We start from the raw sequence: 17,305 nt of genomic DNA, 5'->3' as shown, positions 1-17,305 counted from the left end.
ATGGGTGCAGTAGTGACAGTCATGTTATAGAAGTAACCAGTAGCTTTCCTCTTGTATTTAAGGCCCTCTCCACAGGAGTAAATGAGCCTGGTACTATATAAATCTTGTCAATAACCCATGGTTGGGGAGTCCACAGGCCTCAGGGATAAACTTGCTACTACTGTTCTGTTAAATGAACATAGTACCAAACCATTATATATATATATATATATATATATATATATATATATATATATATGTATATACATATATACATATATACACATACATACATACATGCCTGTAGATTAGTGTAGCCCTCAAGCCATATCAGAGAAATTTCTTTGCGCAGTGGGTGGCGGTTACCACTGGCCAAACTGCCGAGAATGCATGTCATTGGAGTGCTCCTCCAAAACGGGACATCAATTATCATCCCTCCCACCTGCGAGTAACCCAGGAAGCATTACAAATGAAGGGGCAGAAAGACTGTAAGAACAAGAGGTCAGGAGTGATAAATTGCTGTCCCCTTGAATCCACAGCAGCTGTGGTTGCCAGCATAAGCTCATCAGCCGGCATATACTAACATGGAGAATGAAGGCCTCATAAGCTCCCCCAAGAGTTACCCTCACAACTGAGGAGCTACTGACAGTTGGTGGCTTCTGTGGGAAGGAGAGACTTTTTTTTTTTTAAAGAAATGGCCCAGCACCCAGGAATATATCAGCACCACAAATTAGAACTGGTAGGCTATTGGGAAAAAAAGGGGTGAGATTGAAAATTAGGAAGGAGGGGTGGGAGATAGATCCGGAAGCAATGAGAGGGAGGAGTTGAGTTGGTGAATAAGAACATGCATGCATGATGTTCTTGAATAATTAGCAAAAATATATTTTAAAAAGAAAGGGAAGGAAGTAAAAGAATAAGAGAAAGAGAGAGACAGAGAAATAAGAGAAAGAGAGGGAGACAGAGCAAGCAAGCTTGGCTAGTCAAGCCACCCGCCTCCCAGAACACCAACCTAGAGGGACCCTTAAAACACAAGAAGAATAAATTGAAACTACAGGGTCATTTAACTCAAGAGTTTCACACTAAACTCCTAACATAAATGCCAAAATGTAAATTTATTCCTTTCTCACCAGAGTAGACAAAATCATCAAGTAGAAATAAAGCAAGCTGCTTCCTCCACCCGGCTCTGTGGAGATTGTTCTCCGATGAACACAGGCAGGATGGGGAGGGAGGGGGGAGAGGGAGGGAGGCCTTCCTTATTAAGCCTTTTATCTCAGCACTTACTCTTTTGAATTTCAAAAGTTTGTTTCTAGTTTCTGATCGGTCCTTTCTTGTAGTGGTCCATTCCTGATTCAGTGGTGCTATTATCTTGAATTCCCCAGAGATATGAATAGACGTTTTGAAGTTTCGTTGGTTTGTTTTGCCTCCTTTTCCGTGACTTTTCTACTCATTGAATTATCTTCATTTCCTCCACTCTGTTTTCCTATTGGCTTTATCTTGCTGTTTCTTGTCTTGCATGTTTTCTCAAGGGTTTCTAGTAATTAATGTGTTCTAGAGGTGTCTGGAATGTTATCTCGTACCCCACATGTTCTTTGCCAAGGTCATCTGATTTCTCCTGGGTGGGTGGGTAGGGATGGACAGAGTCTGTCTCTGGGCTTCTGAATCTGGAAAAGCAGAAAAATCTGATGCAGTAAGGTTCACATGCCATTTCCTGGGTTAGCCCATTTCCTGGCTTGGCTTTTCGTTCCAATTTCCGTTGTTGCTGTGGTCAAGTACTCTAACTAGGAACCAGGTGAGGAGGTGTCTTAGTTACTGTTCTGTGGCTGTGACGAAGGCAGCTTATGAAAAGAGGACGTGCTTACAGTTTCAGAGGGTCAGTCCGTGATCATGGGGAGTGAGTGTGTATGCGGGTAGGCAGGCATGTTCCTGAAGCAGCAGCTAAGAGCTCACATCTGACCCATAAGTTGCAAGCAGAGAGAAAGAGATGGGGCCTGGCATGGGACTTTTGAAAGCTCAAAGCCCATCCCCAGTGGCATACCTCCTCATCAAGGCCACGCCCACCCCAACAAAGCCACGCCCACCCCAACAAAGCCACACCCCCCCTAAACTTTCCCAAACAATTCCACTCACTAGGAACCAAATACTCAAATATCTGAGGCTAAAGGGGCCATTCTCATTTAAACCACCACAGGAAGAAAGGGTTTTTCTGGGTTACGCTTGGAGGTAACAGTCCATCATTGACAGGAAGTCAAGCAGGATCTAAAACAGAAACTATGGAAGAATGCTGCTCGTCGCTGGCTCCCTCACTTGCAGAATCACGCTTAGCATTTAGCTAGCTTTCTTATACACCCCAGGACCACCTGCCCAGGGAATGGTGTTACGGTTGGCAGGTCTCTTTCATCAATTGGCACCAAGACTAGGGTTTGTATTGTGATACAATGCTTTAACCAAAAGCAAGTTGGGGAGGAGAGGGTTTATTTCACTTTCTAGGTTATGAGGGAAGCCAGCGCATAATCTCAGGGCACAAACCTGGAATCAGAACCCATGAAAGAATACTGCTTACTGACTTGCTCCCCATGCCTTGCTCTGCCTGCTTTCTTATAGTGCACAGGCCCATCAGCCCAGTGGTGGGACCTCCCACATCAATCATCAATCAAGGAAATGCACCCCAGGTGTGCCTACAGACCAATCTAGCGGGGGCATTTTTTCAGACTCCTTTTCTCAGGAGGATCTTGGTTGCACCAAGTTAAAGTTAAACAAAACTAGGACATCTGCTATCTTTCTCTTGGAAATAAGTCTCAAAGCAACGAGTATGGCAACTCTGTGACCATCATGATCCAACAGACCCAGGAGGAGTAAGTCACCAGACTTTGAACAAGGAGTCTATGGGACTCTCAGCATGGCTGAGCATCATATGACCTCAGGCCCATTAGACATCCACGTGAGACCCACCCAAGTGTCACAATTTGAATCTGAAGTGTCCCCCACAGGATCATAGTCTGACGACTTGTTCCTCAGCTTCTGGTGCTATCTGAGAGACTGTGGAAACTTTTAGAGGCAGGGTAATACTGAGGAAGGTGGGCCAAGAGAATGTGCCTTAGAAGGTCACCTCTCCCTCCTGACTCTGGTTACACACTGCTGCCTGGTCCGTTGAGGCCTGCAATGCCTCTGCCACATGCTCTGTTGCTGTGAGTTCTACCATGATGGACTGGAACACTCTGAAACTCTGACCCCAAATAAACCTCTCCTCTCTGAGTGGTTTCTCTTGGATATTTTGGTCAGAGCGAGGCGAAAGTAATTAATTACCAGGCAACTGGAGAACCACAAGCAATAACTGTAAGTTATTATTCAAAGCCACTGAATCTTGGAATAACTTGTTAAGCAGAAAGAAACAGAAAGGCAAAAATAAAACCAAAAATAACAACAAAACCCTTTTTCTATTTAAAATATTATAGTTGGAAGAGCCCAGCTATGAGGATAGTAGCCTCAATTCTAAGGAGAACGGACAAGGAACTATTGAACAAGGTTATTATGGAGGAGACTTTAAATACCACAGTGTGAAACATTTTACTGTAGGGTACCCACACACCAATTACCCTCCTCTCTGGTATTTGTTTAGAAAGGAGCCCACGTTGGGCTTGTTTGTTTGGCTTGAATCTATGTTTATGTTATAATCTTCTCTTTAGGTGGGCTGAAAACAAAGGAAGGAGAGGGCAGGGTGTAGGAGCTCGAAGGAGGGTTTGTTTTTGTCTTACAGACCAAGGGTATGGTGGCGAAGAAATCAAGATGCCACAAGCTTAAAAGAGCTGGTCATGTTGTATCCACAGGCACAGAGTCGTGAACACCTGTGCTTGGCTCGAGGCTCCTTTTCCTACAATCTAAAATCCAAGCCTATGGAATGGTGCTGCCCACCGTTAGGGTGGGGCTGCCCACCTCAATAATGCTGAGGAATATCAACCCTCACAACCCTGCCCAAAGGCTTTCCTAATCTACACAGTCCTTCACAGGTGTGCATGGAGGCCCAGGTGGTTCCAGAGCCTTCTCTTGTTAGTGGACTCCTTCAACTCTGTGCTTTATCTGTGAGGGTGGTGTGTGTGTGTGTGTGTGTGTGTTAGGAATTGGCTATTCATCATTTTATTCCTTTGAGATCATTTTACATTTGGTTTTAGATCATTTTTGATTTACATAAAAATAAATGTATTCACTCTGCATTCCGGAATCCATGTTTTATCTAAATTTAAAACACTTTAATATGTCTCCTAAGAAGTTTTTTGGCTTGAACATTTGAAAACAAATGTTTAAAGCTAGGAAACAAAAGGCCTAGAAAATTATGATTTTTTTTTTTACACTCCCAGCTAGAGTTTTGCAAGAGTTTCACTCTTGGCCCAACTATATCAACACTGTCCACATAGTCTGCAAAGGCATGGGTAAAAAACAAGACAAATAAATGAACAAAAAAATAACAAAAGAAAGAGACCCATCAAGAGGGAGTTCCCAGAAAACTTAAATGAAATAAACTCCACAAAACTTAGGGAAAAGAGATGTATTGCTACCATCACTGCTCTCAAACCCACATAAAGAAGAGAAATCCACCGATGTACAATAACCAAAACTCTAAGGAAAATCCAGAGAACCCTCAGCTTCCCTCAGCAGGTGTTCCATGTCCCAGGCATCCCCAATATGTTTGGATCTCCACTGTAGCTTAGGTATCGCTCTCACAGCTACAGCCAGAACTCAGGCAGGAATCTGCGTAGAGAATACTATACTGCTACAGTTTGCCTGGTCTCTCAGGCCTTCCTTTGAAGTCTGGGTGGAGGCTTCCATGATCCAGATACATAACTTATACAAGATTTAAAAACCAGCAATTTTGTCTGTGGCAAAGTATCAAGGTCTACCGCCAGCTTGAGCAGTGACTGGGCAAAACCTACATCACATCCTCAGTAACAACTGAGAGGCTAAATGGTTGGATTTGCGCAAGGAGACATTTCCCGAGGTGAGCCTGTGCCCACATCATTGCTGAAAACAAATGGTATTTACCGCAGTCCCTCCTTTTTATGCAATAAAACATTTTTTTTTGTTTTTGTTTTGACAAAGGGTTTCTATGTGTAGCCTTGGCTGTCCTAGAACTAACTCTGTAGACCAGGATGGCCTAGAGCTCACAGAGATCTGCCTGCTACTACCTCCTGAGTGCAAATACTAAAGGTGTGTGCCACCACCGCGTGGTTAATAAAAATAACTTTAAATTCATATATAATGTCAAATGCTGAGCCCTGAAATCATACACATACAAATAACACTAAATGGACTGAGCAGGCTATATTTATATATTTAGGTGTGTGTGTGTGTGTGTGTGTGTGTGTGTGTGTGTGTGTGTGTGTGTGTGTCTTATGATACTAATAACAACTAAAGACCAAGAGGCCATGATTTCAATAGGGAGCAGGAGGGAGGGCCCATTAGAGTGATTAGGAGGAAGAAAGGGAAAAGGAGGAAATGATGTAATTCTATTTTCATTTAAAATATACTCAGATTTAACATTCTGTATTCTAAAAGATTAATGAAATAAAATTCTATATTATATATTTAAAAATCTCTCTCCCATACAAAAGAAGGAAAATTGACACGTGTGGTCAAAAAAGGAAACAGTAAATAGGAGCAGATGTGGAGATGACCTCAAGGACAGTCTGTTAAATGACTGTGATAAAAGTCCTGGTGTAAAGGATAAATGAGATGGATGAAATGGCCCACACAGTGTCGCATGCCTTTAATCCCAGCATTTGAAAGGCAGAGAGGTAGAGGCAGGAGGATCTTTGTAAGTTCAAGGCCAGCCTAGTCTACATAGTTAGTTCCGGTAGAGGCAGGTGGATCTCTGTAAGTTCAAGGCCAGCCTAGTCTACATAGTTAGTTCCAGGACTGCATAGAAAGAACCAGTCTCAAAAAAAAAAATGTGGCAGAAGTGATGGAATATAACATGAGAACATAAAACTACAAAGTAGTATCAAATAAAAGCACTGGAAATAAAAATACAGTATCAGAAAGTATGACAGGATTAACAGCAGACTGGACACAAGTGAAAAACGATTGCTGATCCATCAGACATATATTAAAAACAAAAAACAAAAAAACAAAACAACAACAACAACAACAACAACAAAAAACGAGGAGAGATAAATCAGAGACTGAAGCACCAACCAGAGAGCAAGCATCCTCATGTGTGTATCTAGCTGATGGGCATCTTGGTCTTCATGTGGGTCCCCTAGCAAATGGAGCAGAGGATGTCTCTGAAATGGACTCTGTTGCCTAATTTTGGACCACTTTCCCCTAGCTGGGCTGCCCTGTCTGGCCTCAGTGGAAGAGGATGCTCTTAGTCCTGGTGTGACTTGCTGTGCTGGGGTGGGTTGGTATGGGGCAAGAAGGGGCTCCCCTTTTCTGAGAAGGAGACGGGGAAGGGGAAGAGGATGGAACAATAGGACTGGGAGGAGAGGAGGGAGGGGGCTGTAATCAGGATGTAAAGTGAATAAATATATAAAATTCACACACAAAAAAGAAATTCCCCTCATCACATAATAATCAAAATACTAAACATATAGAGCAAAGAAATAATATTAAAAAGCTGCAAGGGGAAAGATACCAAATGGCATATAAAGTGGACATATATGAATAAGAACTGACTTTTCAGCGGAGACACCAGAAGCCAGAAGGGTTTGGGAAGTGTTCTACAAACTCTAAGAGATGACAGCCTGGGCTATTTGATAAGCAAGCTACAATATGTATAGTCACAGAGGTTAGTCAGGGAGTAAAGGTCTGGAGGTGGAGGTGGGTGGTGGAAATTAATTAGGAATAATTAGGAATACGAAACAGAAGAGGTAGTTATAGGTGGATGGAGGGATTGGAATGGGACGAGAGAGGGAGGAAAGAGGGCTCTGAGGGAGGGAATGCTGGGAGGAAGAGCTAAAACTAAGGGCCACTTGCAGGGGTGTACGGAGACCAAATACAGTAGAAATGTCCTATAGCATATTCATATATGGAGGCTTTCTAAATTAAATCACCAGATTGTGGAGGATGCAGCACCCAAGTGGGCATCTCTCATTGCCAAACGAAGCTTCCCAGTACTGGGAATGGGTTGCACCTAATTGAGTTCTTGGACAAAGAGGTTCCATGGGAACCCCCAAACAACACAGGCTATTGCCAAGGCTATTGGTGGCTCTCCACAAGCTGACTTCAAGGCCCATTGCTGAAGAGAACCCTACACAACTCATTGATCATGGAGAAGTTATGTTGGCTCCTACCAAGAGCCTTCACCCATACAGAATAGGATTGTTCATGGTACTGGAAGGTACCAAGGAGAAAAGTAAACACAAGCCCTTCAATCTAGAAGAGTCATCTGCCTGCAAGATGGCTGGTGCAATATTGGCACAAAGCTTGTTGTTGTAACCAACCAATACCTGATTTGAGTTAAATCCCATTCTATGAGACGGTACCCACACCCAATGCTGTTTGGGTGGCCAACAACCTGATAGCCCAGCGACCTAGGCTTAAACCCAAATACTACTGTTCTACTGGAGGAATGCAGCCATAAAATGACTCCTAGTGACATTCTTCTATACTTAGGTCTGTGCCTTGCTCAGCCGTCATCAGAGAAGCTGTCTCCTGCAGTGGATGGAGACAAATACAGAGACCCACAGTCAGAGAATATGCTGAGAATGAGAGACCTGGGACCACTCAGCCCTAAAAGGGATGTCTCCATTAAACCCCTCCCCTCGGGACTCAGGGAGTCCTGCAGAAGGGAAGGCAGAAAACATCTACGAGTTTCAGGAGATGAAGGACACCAAGAAAGCAAGGCCTTCTAGAATAACAGGGCTGGCACACATACGAACTCACAGAGACTGTGGCAGCATACACAAGGCCTGCACAGGTCTGCACCAGGTGGGGTCCCAGATCCAAAAAGAAGAAGTTGGGCACGTGCCCCCATGCCTAACCCAGAAACTGTCTCCAGTTGATAGCCATCTGCAAATGAAAATTTGGTTTTCTTCAAGGGAATTTCACTGAGGAAACAAACCACTAACAAGAGCAGGCCACATGTTCAGCAGTGGATGGCCAGCACAAAACAAACACATGGCATCTTTGAAAGTTCTTTGCCTCGTGTTAAGTCAGCTTTTTTTTTTTTTTTTTTTTTTTACTTTACAGGTCCTTTGCATATATATTGTGGCTTCTGGTTTGGGATTCTTATGTGATTCCTGTGTGTGCAAATATGTGTGCCTCTGCATCTATATGTGTTTCTTTGGCTCTTATTCTTGTTTGGTTGTTTTGTCATATTCGGATTTGTTTGGTTTTTATTTATCTTATTTTATTTTATTACTGTTCTTTAGATTCCTGGTGGTTTTCTAGTGAGAGGCAGAAGAGTGTGGCTCTGGATAGGAGAGGAGGTGGGGAGGAAATGGAAAAAGTAAGGGGAGAGGGAGTTGTAATCAGAATACATTGTATGGAAAATTCTATTTTCAATAAATGGGGAAAGGGATGGGAAGAGACTGTGAGCAGCAAGCTATACCCTTCAGAGTGGCTAGCTGAAAATTCAGAGAACTAAGTGTTGAGAATAACAAATATTAGATGAAACGCCGAAAGATGAGGGCAGATTTGTAACCACCCTCCATCAGGTGAGTGTGCTCAGTTGGGAAGCTGTCCAACCTTGGCAGTTTAAGGACTTTTCCCAAGACTTTATCACCCAGGCATGCTCAATGATTAACAGTCGCCAGGTTTTCTCTACTCCATAGAGTTCGGGAGGAAGTAGAGCTAAATTCTAAGGTTCCAATCATGCCTAGGGCTTCCTGTTAACAGCTCCACTCTGAAGCTCTTCTGGAGCCACCAAGAATCATCTCCTCCTCAGAACAAACTATTCAAGAAATTTCTTCAGACTCAGGACTCAAGCAGAGGCTGTCAGTCAGGAAATCACAAGGTGTAGGGGACCTCTGCATCAGGACCTGGGGACACGTCCAAAAGGCACACTTGTTGTTGTAGTTTGAATGTGAAATGTCCCCCATGCAGGATCCTTTAATGAAGGCTTGGTTCCAAGCTGGTGGCATTATTCTGGAAGGTAGGGGAGGCTTTAGAAGGTGGGTGTCTAGGAGGCAGCCAGGACCCTCCCCATTCTTTCCTTCTGGCCAGCCAAGAGGTAAATAAGCTCCCTTGCCACATTGTCCCACCATGATGATGATTTGTCCAAATGCCTGGAGTCCAGTGACCATGGTGCAATCCCTCTGGTACATGAGCAAAATAAACGTGCTCTTCAAGTTCTCTTGGATCTTGTGGTCACAGCTGTGCAAAAGTAACTAATGTGTTGTCACAGATACAAACATAAAGAATAGCATATATTCATAAAGGAGAGTATTACACAGTCCCAAGGGCCTGACTCTACAGTCAGCTCCCAGACATAATTTTTGTCAAAAGAGAAAAAAAATCAGACTATATATATCCCTTTATTTATGAAGAAAGTAGGTAAAACTAGCTTTTAATAGTATAAGTAGAATGGGGGGGATTTGATAGCAGGGTACTTCTGTGGCGCTAGCTCTTGATGCACGTTTTGGCTACCAGTGTTTGTCCATTTTCAGTCTTACAAATTTGTCTACTTTACACACACACACACACACACAAATTCAGTTTAAGGTTTTTAAAATTAGGAATAATAATACATGGAATTCCCAACATAAGAAGAAAACAACAACAACAACAAAACAAAAAACAATGCATTAGTAAGAAGAATTAATAAAAAATGAAAAAAATGATAAATCCAGAAATTATTGAGATGTAAAATAGAGAGTGGTAGAAGTAATAAATAAATGAAACCACTGCTGCGTAGAACAGAAATCAATGTAATAGAAGACCCACTTCCTAATCGAATCAGTGAGGCATGAAGCAGAGGAAAGGAGTGGCCAGAGCTGCCCCAGGAATCCCTCTCCTCACCTGGGTGGTCCTGGTGAAATCTGCCTGTGTTAACTATTTTGGACCGGAGAGGCCCATTATAGGTTCATAGCCACCATGAGAGGAGTTGGATGGTAAAAGTTGGGTTAACTTCAGCCAGTTTTAGCACTTATTACCATAGTAACTACCTGTGTTCTACTTGCATAGTGACATCAAGAAGCCAGACACGTGTCCCTAGAGAAATCAATGCAGAGCCTGTGAGTACCATGGTAGGCACCAAGGACCCTGCCCAATACCAGGAACCTGAGCTTTTCGCTGCTGAATGTTGCTTCTGAGTACAGAAGTGCAAGTGGCTGTGTCATTCATTGCCTCAACCGTTCTCCACTCTGTGTGAAAAGACTTCTGGAAGGGTTAACGGGGCACTGTCTTTTCTTCCTTCTTTTCTTTTTGGTTCTTGGGAGACACACAGTAAGGTTAAAATCTAACCCCACATACAAGGAAAATGAGCCATTGTTAGCTAAGAGCGTAACTGTGACAGAGCACATGCTTGCCCGAGGTTCAATTCTGAGTAATACACACACACACACACACACACACACACACACACACACACACACACACACACACACACACACACACAGAGTGATGATTACGTTTGCCTGGGGAAAAATAAGACTCCACAAGAACCTGTCATGAGTGTAACTTTACATCTTTAGCTTATCCCTGGTGCGGAGAGAAATTACAACGATCAAAACTACGAAATAAGCCAACTTTTTTAGAAACTGAAAACCCTCTGGGAGAGAAAGAATCTCATTTTCAGCATCACCACATTATCAGATCAACTATCTGAGGTTCAAAAACAAGCAAAACAAAAACACCCAAAGCAAGAAACAAACAGGAATTGTGGCCTGGTGAAAGGAAGATGTACATTGTTGGAAATTGTGCCTGGAAAGTGTAGATTTAACAGACAATGACTTTGACATAATGCTCTTAAATATGTTCAAACATTACCTAGAAAACATGGAGAAATTTGAGACAACAATATACAAACAAAACGGGATGTCACTGATGAACTGTTTAGGACCCTTCTGGTCTCTTGGGTGGGAATCATGGGCAGGTGAGGAGGGGCCCCATCAGTGTTGATGTCCTCTGCCCTTGAGTGCTAAGGTGTATGCATGGGTTGGGCTGACAGAATCCACATTCTGAGAATAAAACATTATGACTATGAGTTTAAAAACTAGGAATGTACAGTTCTAGGTTTGGGGTTTATTAGGTAAGGTCTCCTATGTACTGTAGACTTGTCTCAAACTCAGTATATATAGCCTGGGCGGCCCTTGAACTCATATATTCCTGCCTATACCTTCTAAATGCTGAGATGACTTGTGTATGCTCCCACATCTGCCTGGATTTATGTTGTTCCAAAATACTACATCTGGGGTCATTGGTTACAGCATCAACAGGAAACTAATGCAAGTTTAACCATGCTAGCTGTCCCAGGGTTGGTGTATGTCAAATAGGATTCCAATGAGTAACTTCATTTTGTTCTCTTGGATTAGACAAGTTTCTGCCCAATATATAAATTTAAGAATAACTAAGATGCTGCAGGCTGCTAGTGATGTACCACTTTAATCCCAGCACTAGGGAGGAAGAGGCAGGTGAGTCCCTGAGAGATCAAGATGAGCCTGGTCTACAGAGTGAGTTCCAAAGACAGCTAGGGCTACACAGAGAAACCCTGTTTTGCAAAACAAAACAACAACCCAACAAACTAAGATCCAAGGAAAAAACCTGAATACACAGGAAAAAATGAGGGCAGACTAGACATATCAGAAAATGAAATGTATCATAGAAGCACTACTAAATATTATGAAATACAGCATGAGTGGAAAGGTCATAGAAAATAAAGGCATTAGCCCAAACGCATTTGAAGAAGTAGTATGTGAAACAATTATATCTCAAATTATTTGGGGTAAAATAAAGATTTTTGAAAAAGAAATGACAATAGGAAACATCATTTGTGAATAAATATGTGCATCTATATCTATAGTTACACTCACAAATATACTCCATCCCACAAAACAATAATCAATGGAACAACACTAAATGCATCAAAGATCTAAATTTAAGCTACCTGAGCACTGAGAGAAAACAAGAGAGAATTCTTTAAAACTTACAAAAAACAAAATCTATCTATGACTCAGAATCTAGCTAAATTAAAGACATGCACAAGAAAATTTTGCATAGCCACAACAAAGAAATTAGTAAGCAAGTGACAAACTAGATATATGCAGAATATCTGACATATAAAGGGACAATTCATGTGTATAGAAGGATCTTTAGTTGTGAAGAAAAACAGGAAAACCCTTGTTTAAAAAAAAAGGTGGAGAATGGAGCAAGAAGTATAAACAAAGTCAACAGGGAAACTTATACAAATGTCTTTTAAATGAGAAAATGACTAATTTTACTCATAACCAGAGAAGTGCAAAATAGAGCTAAATTAAGACACCCGTTCTCACCATCAGACTGCCAGGAATTCAAAAGCTTGACAACAGTCTGTTAGAACAGTATTCTCACACATCGCTTGTAAGAGTGCAAAATACTACAACCCAACTGAGCGCCTCAGTGGCATGGAATAAAATAAGACACACACACACACACACACACACACACACACACACACACACACACACCCTTGATGCTCCAAAACTCACCGTCAGGATGCAAGTGAACTCTTCCTCTCCAGTCTGACACTTGGGCGTCATGGATCTTGGGGCACACTCTCAGAAGAAAACAAGTGGAAAAAACCCAAAACCACCCCACCTTAGGTCCATCAAAAAACCAATGTCAGAACAAAACACAATCCCAAAGTCTTGGGAGGAGAGAATGCAAGTGACTGAAGCCTACTCTGGGTGGAAGCCATGACACCGGCTAGTGACTGATGTGCAACTCTAGGGGGAAAATCCAAGGGACGACTCATTGCGTGCAGTTTGTCGGAGACTCCAGCTTCCGCTGGCCTTCTCTTGTTTGGCTCTCCGTTGTATTTGAGATTCCCTCAAACAAGGTCTGAGGATTCAACTCTTTATCTTGCATTTCCTTGTTGTGTCGCAAAAGCCATGGCTAGGCGGTCATGGCATGTGCAGGGATCTGAACTGGTCCGCCATCTTCATCTCATTCTCTTATTGAGCCCGGGTCTCAGGTGGCAGGGGGCTGGGTGTGAGCCTTCTAAGTTCCTCTCAGCTGGACACACACACACACACACACACACACACACATACACACACACACACACACACACATACACACACACACAGAGAGAGAGAGAGAGAGAGAGAGAGGAGAGAGAGAGACAGACAGACAGACAGAGACAGAGAGACAGAGACAGACAGACAGACAGACAGACAGACAGAGACAGAGAGACAGAGACAGAGACAGAGAGACAGAGAGAGAAAGAGAGGGAGAGAGAGCGCTTTGGGTGAGACAGCTGGTCTAGTAAAGGGCTGAGTTAAATGTTCCATGCCCAATTTAGTCAGTGGTGAGATATTATTTCTCAAGAGAAGTCCTTATTAAAGAGAAGAGAACTCTGGCTATATTCAAAATGCCTGTTTCTCTCTGTCTTTCAAAACCACAAAGGGATAGGAGGAAAAAAAAAATCAAAGTGTAGTCTCCCCGGACACAGAGATCCCAAGGTAATTTTTTTCAAACTAGAATTACATTGTATATACAGTAGAGGCTGTTTTGACAGCATGCAGAGATTTTATTTTTAAAAGGATTTTTATTTATTAGACAATTTAATACATGGACTTTGTTGCCTGCTTTTTGATCACATCCTCTTGGTGGGACTGCCTTGCCAGGCCACAGGGGAAGAGGACAAGCTCAGTCCTCATGTGACTTGGTGAGCTGGAGTGGGTAGATAGGGAGTGTTCCCCTTTTCTGAGGAGCAGAGGGGTGATGGGGGAAGTGGGGGGAAGGATGGGACTGGGAGGAGAGAAGGGAGGGGCTAGGACCAGGATGTAAAATGAATAAACAAATAAATAAAAAATTAACCCCCCAAATATATGTATATAACATATTTTGATCCTATTCATTCACAGTTCTATCCTTTTTCCCTTCCTTCCTTCCTTCCTTCCTTCATTGTTTTGTTTTGAGAGAGAGTCTCTCCATGTAGGCCTGGATGTTCTGGAACTTGCTATATAGACCAGACTGACCTTGAACTCACAGACATCCACAGGCCACCCATGGTAAGATCAAAGCTGTGGCCTTGACCAGCCCCACCCCTCTCATCTCCTCCCACTCCCTCTGTAATTCCTCCCCCCATGTCTCCTTCCTACTTTCATGTCTTCTCTCTCTCTCTCTCTCTCTCTCTCTCTCTCTCTCTCTCTATATATATATATATATATATATATATATATATATATATATATATATATATATATATATGCCCACTGAGTTTCATTGGGGATTCTTACATGTTCACGGGTGTGGGGCTATTTACTGGCTCATGGTCAACTTATCAGTAGCTACACCCCTGAAGAAAAATGCTTGTTCGTCCCCTAGCAGCTGTTAACTACTGATAGCATCTGAGCTAGAGGGAAGGCCACATGAGTCCCCCGCAGGACTCATACTGTGACAATATAGATATCCTCAACAGTCACTTGCTCTCAGTACTTTATGCAATTGTGTGTCTATACATTAGCTGCCACCCGTAGGGGGTGGCATGGGGGTGGGGCGGAGAAGATTCTCTGACCAAGGCTGAGAGCCATGCCAATCTATGGCTATAAGCACAAATGTTTAGAAGGCCATTTGATATAATGTCCATTTGCAAAACAACAGAAATAGGTTCCTTCCTAGGGCCTATGACTTCCCCAGCCATGAGCTTTTAGCTAGATTTACAGTACCAGTAATGAGTTCCCTTCTGTGGGGGCAGGTCTCAACTCTAATCAGACAGTGGCTGGCCGTTGCCGTAACATTTGTGCCACTATTGCTCCAGTGGGGCACATTTTGTCTGCCAGATTCATATTGTAGCATGCGTGTTCCACCGTTGAGTAGAAGCAGTGGTGGCATTTTCCCCCTCAGTAGCCTGCATCACACCTTCTGGAACTACAAAAGCTAGCCAGTAGGGAAGAAAATTGCAGACCAGGTCCAGTGTAATTTCTACATATCCTATAACTGAAGGATGTCTGAAGCAATAGGTCTATCTGGCTCAGGAGGGCAAGCAAGAGCAATGGCAGTGACCAGTATAATTTTGAAGGCCTCTAGCCTTGGGAATCTCATTTGATAAGCACTGGCTTGTGAGATTGGCATATTCATCCATTCAGGGGGGATTTCTGTTCAAAATCCTTTATTTTTTTTTAAATTGGCTTATAGAGTCATGGGTTTCCATAAGGCTTTCCATGAACCCACATGACCCCCCCCTTTTTCTCCCATATCTTTCCACCTCCTGTAGCAACTTAAACCTTTCCATCCTTAGTACTATCACCCTCTGCTTTCATATCATGAGGGAATGGTAGACTGTTGCTTTTGTGTAAGAAAAAAAAAGGCTTGGTTTTGTGAAAACAAATAACATGGAAAGATAAAGGAGAAATAAGAGAGAAGCCAGCATCAATAGGATGTACACAGGAGTAGGAGGGAGAAATGGGAGGAGGAGTGAGACTTCCTTAAGTCTCGTATGGCTTTAACTGTTGAGCCACGCCATCCCTTTACTGATTCAAAAGGTAAACTCCAGCTGTAAAGTGAAAAGGCGAATGCTAACGCTGAGCACAAGGAGGAACAAATGAACCCAACTTGTGCCAAATCAGTAATGTGAGAACCGACACAGAGGGAAGCTTTGACGTGGCCTCTGAACGCAGCATCCGACATTCCACACGGTGCAGCATGTGTGCTGAGAGTCTTAAACAGAAAGAAAAGCAAAGAAACCTCACCCTTTCATAAAACTGAAACAAACACTATTTAGGAAATAGGTAAATGACTAGATAGAAGGAGGCTTTGGGGGACAGGTTGCTCAGTGAGGTGAACAGACACTGACATATAAACACGTGAAATGGTGTCACTTAGAAGCTTCCTTTCTGTTGTCATTCCTCCTTTCCGTTCCCACTTACAACCCATCAATAACTATTTCTGCTTGTTTATTGTTTACTCTCATCTGGTTCTTCTTTGCAAAATAAGCAGGCATGCATCCACGTATGATGCATGATTTCTTCTCCCTTGCACAAAAGGTGACATACAGTCAAAGTCAATGTCCAGTACGCGATTTCTAATTACCAGACCTCACTGAAAGAAAAACTGGGACTCCCAAAAGAAATGGCTGACTCCAGATCTGAGGCTGAGAAAGTACAAAGTAAGCTTAGAATATTTTCTCCGCTAGACAGAAAAGGAGACTAGGAGACAGAAAGGGGATGTATCCAAAAGACAAAGGAGTCAGTTTGAAAGGGCTCTAATTAGAAAAACGTTGGACAATTTGAGCATCAAAATTACTACTGAAGGTAATGAGCTATAATATTGAACAAAAAAATCCATAAAATCATAGTGATGCTCAGAGAGAGAAAAGGAGGGGGATACAAAGAGAAGAAAATTCTTCATTTCCAGAGAAAGCCATCTAATAAGGACAGAAAAATGACAGAATTAGATTATGATAATTGCTTTGGACAAGGATAACCAATGGATACTAAAACCCTTGGGTTGAAGATTGCTGGGGAGCAGGATAGCCACATGATTTCCAAGTGTCACCTCTCCCTCACCTCCAACTTACCTCTGAGGTGACAAGACCGTCTAGAAGAACCTACCATATCTAAGTCACCAAAGTTTGCTTCACTGATGATGGAAAGATCAATGGTCACGGAACTCCTGGTGTGGCTTGTGAGAGGCCCCACATCTTCTCTTCTTGACAAAGGCAGACAGAGAGACATAGGCACACACACACACACACACACACACACACACACACACACACGAGAGAGAGAGAGAGAGAGAGAGAGAGAGAGAGAGAGAGAGAGAGAGAGAGAGAGAGAGAGAGAGATATCACGTTTTTAAAAAGTATGATACAAATCCAGATCATGAGGCACTGTGAAAAGATGTCCTGATTTTTCAAGATGCAATGGTAAGACACACACACACACACACACACACACACACACACAAAATCATCCCCAAAATAACCTTGTTTTTCAAAAACTGGAATTTGTGAGAGGACAAAGCTAAATGTCTATGACAAATCCTCTGCCTTTAAGGAGAAATCTCAAATGATAAACTTTGTAAAAAAAAAAAAACCTGAAATCAGAGATATGAAAATATCAGGACTATGAAGAAATCATATTTTCTTGATTTAAAATGTGCACTTTTTGGAGACAAGGTCTCACTATTTTCTTTGCCTGAAAAGAACTCAAGTTGGTCTTGAACTCGCAGATAGCTGCTTGCCTCCAGAGTG

The 17,305-nt window shown here is 42.6% G+C and overlaps 1 long non-coding RNA gene across 1 annotated transcript; it reads right to left on the bottom strand.

Annotated features, from left to right (window-relative positions):
- Window positions 1-1,338: 1,338 nt before the first annotated feature.
- Window positions 1,339-10,060, bottom strand: LOC311597682. The gene is made up of 2 exons (XR_014779321.1): window positions 9,931-10,060; window positions 1,339-1,640 (listed from the first exon to the last, which is right to left on the bottom strand). It is a non-coding gene; the product is annotated as an uncharacterized lncRNA (long non-coding RNA).
- Between the last annotated feature and the right edge of the window lie 7,245 nt (window positions 10,061-17,305).

Source organism: Acomys minous (assembly GCF_964271855.1).
Source record: "Acomys minous genome assembly, chromosome: 5".
In the NCBI taxonomy this organism is placed as follows: Eukaryota; Metazoa; Chordata; class Mammalia; order Rodentia; family Muridae; genus Acomys; species Acomys minous.
The sequence above is the reverse complement of the archived record's forward strand: the minus strand, read 5'-3'. Positions and strand labels throughout refer to the sequence as shown.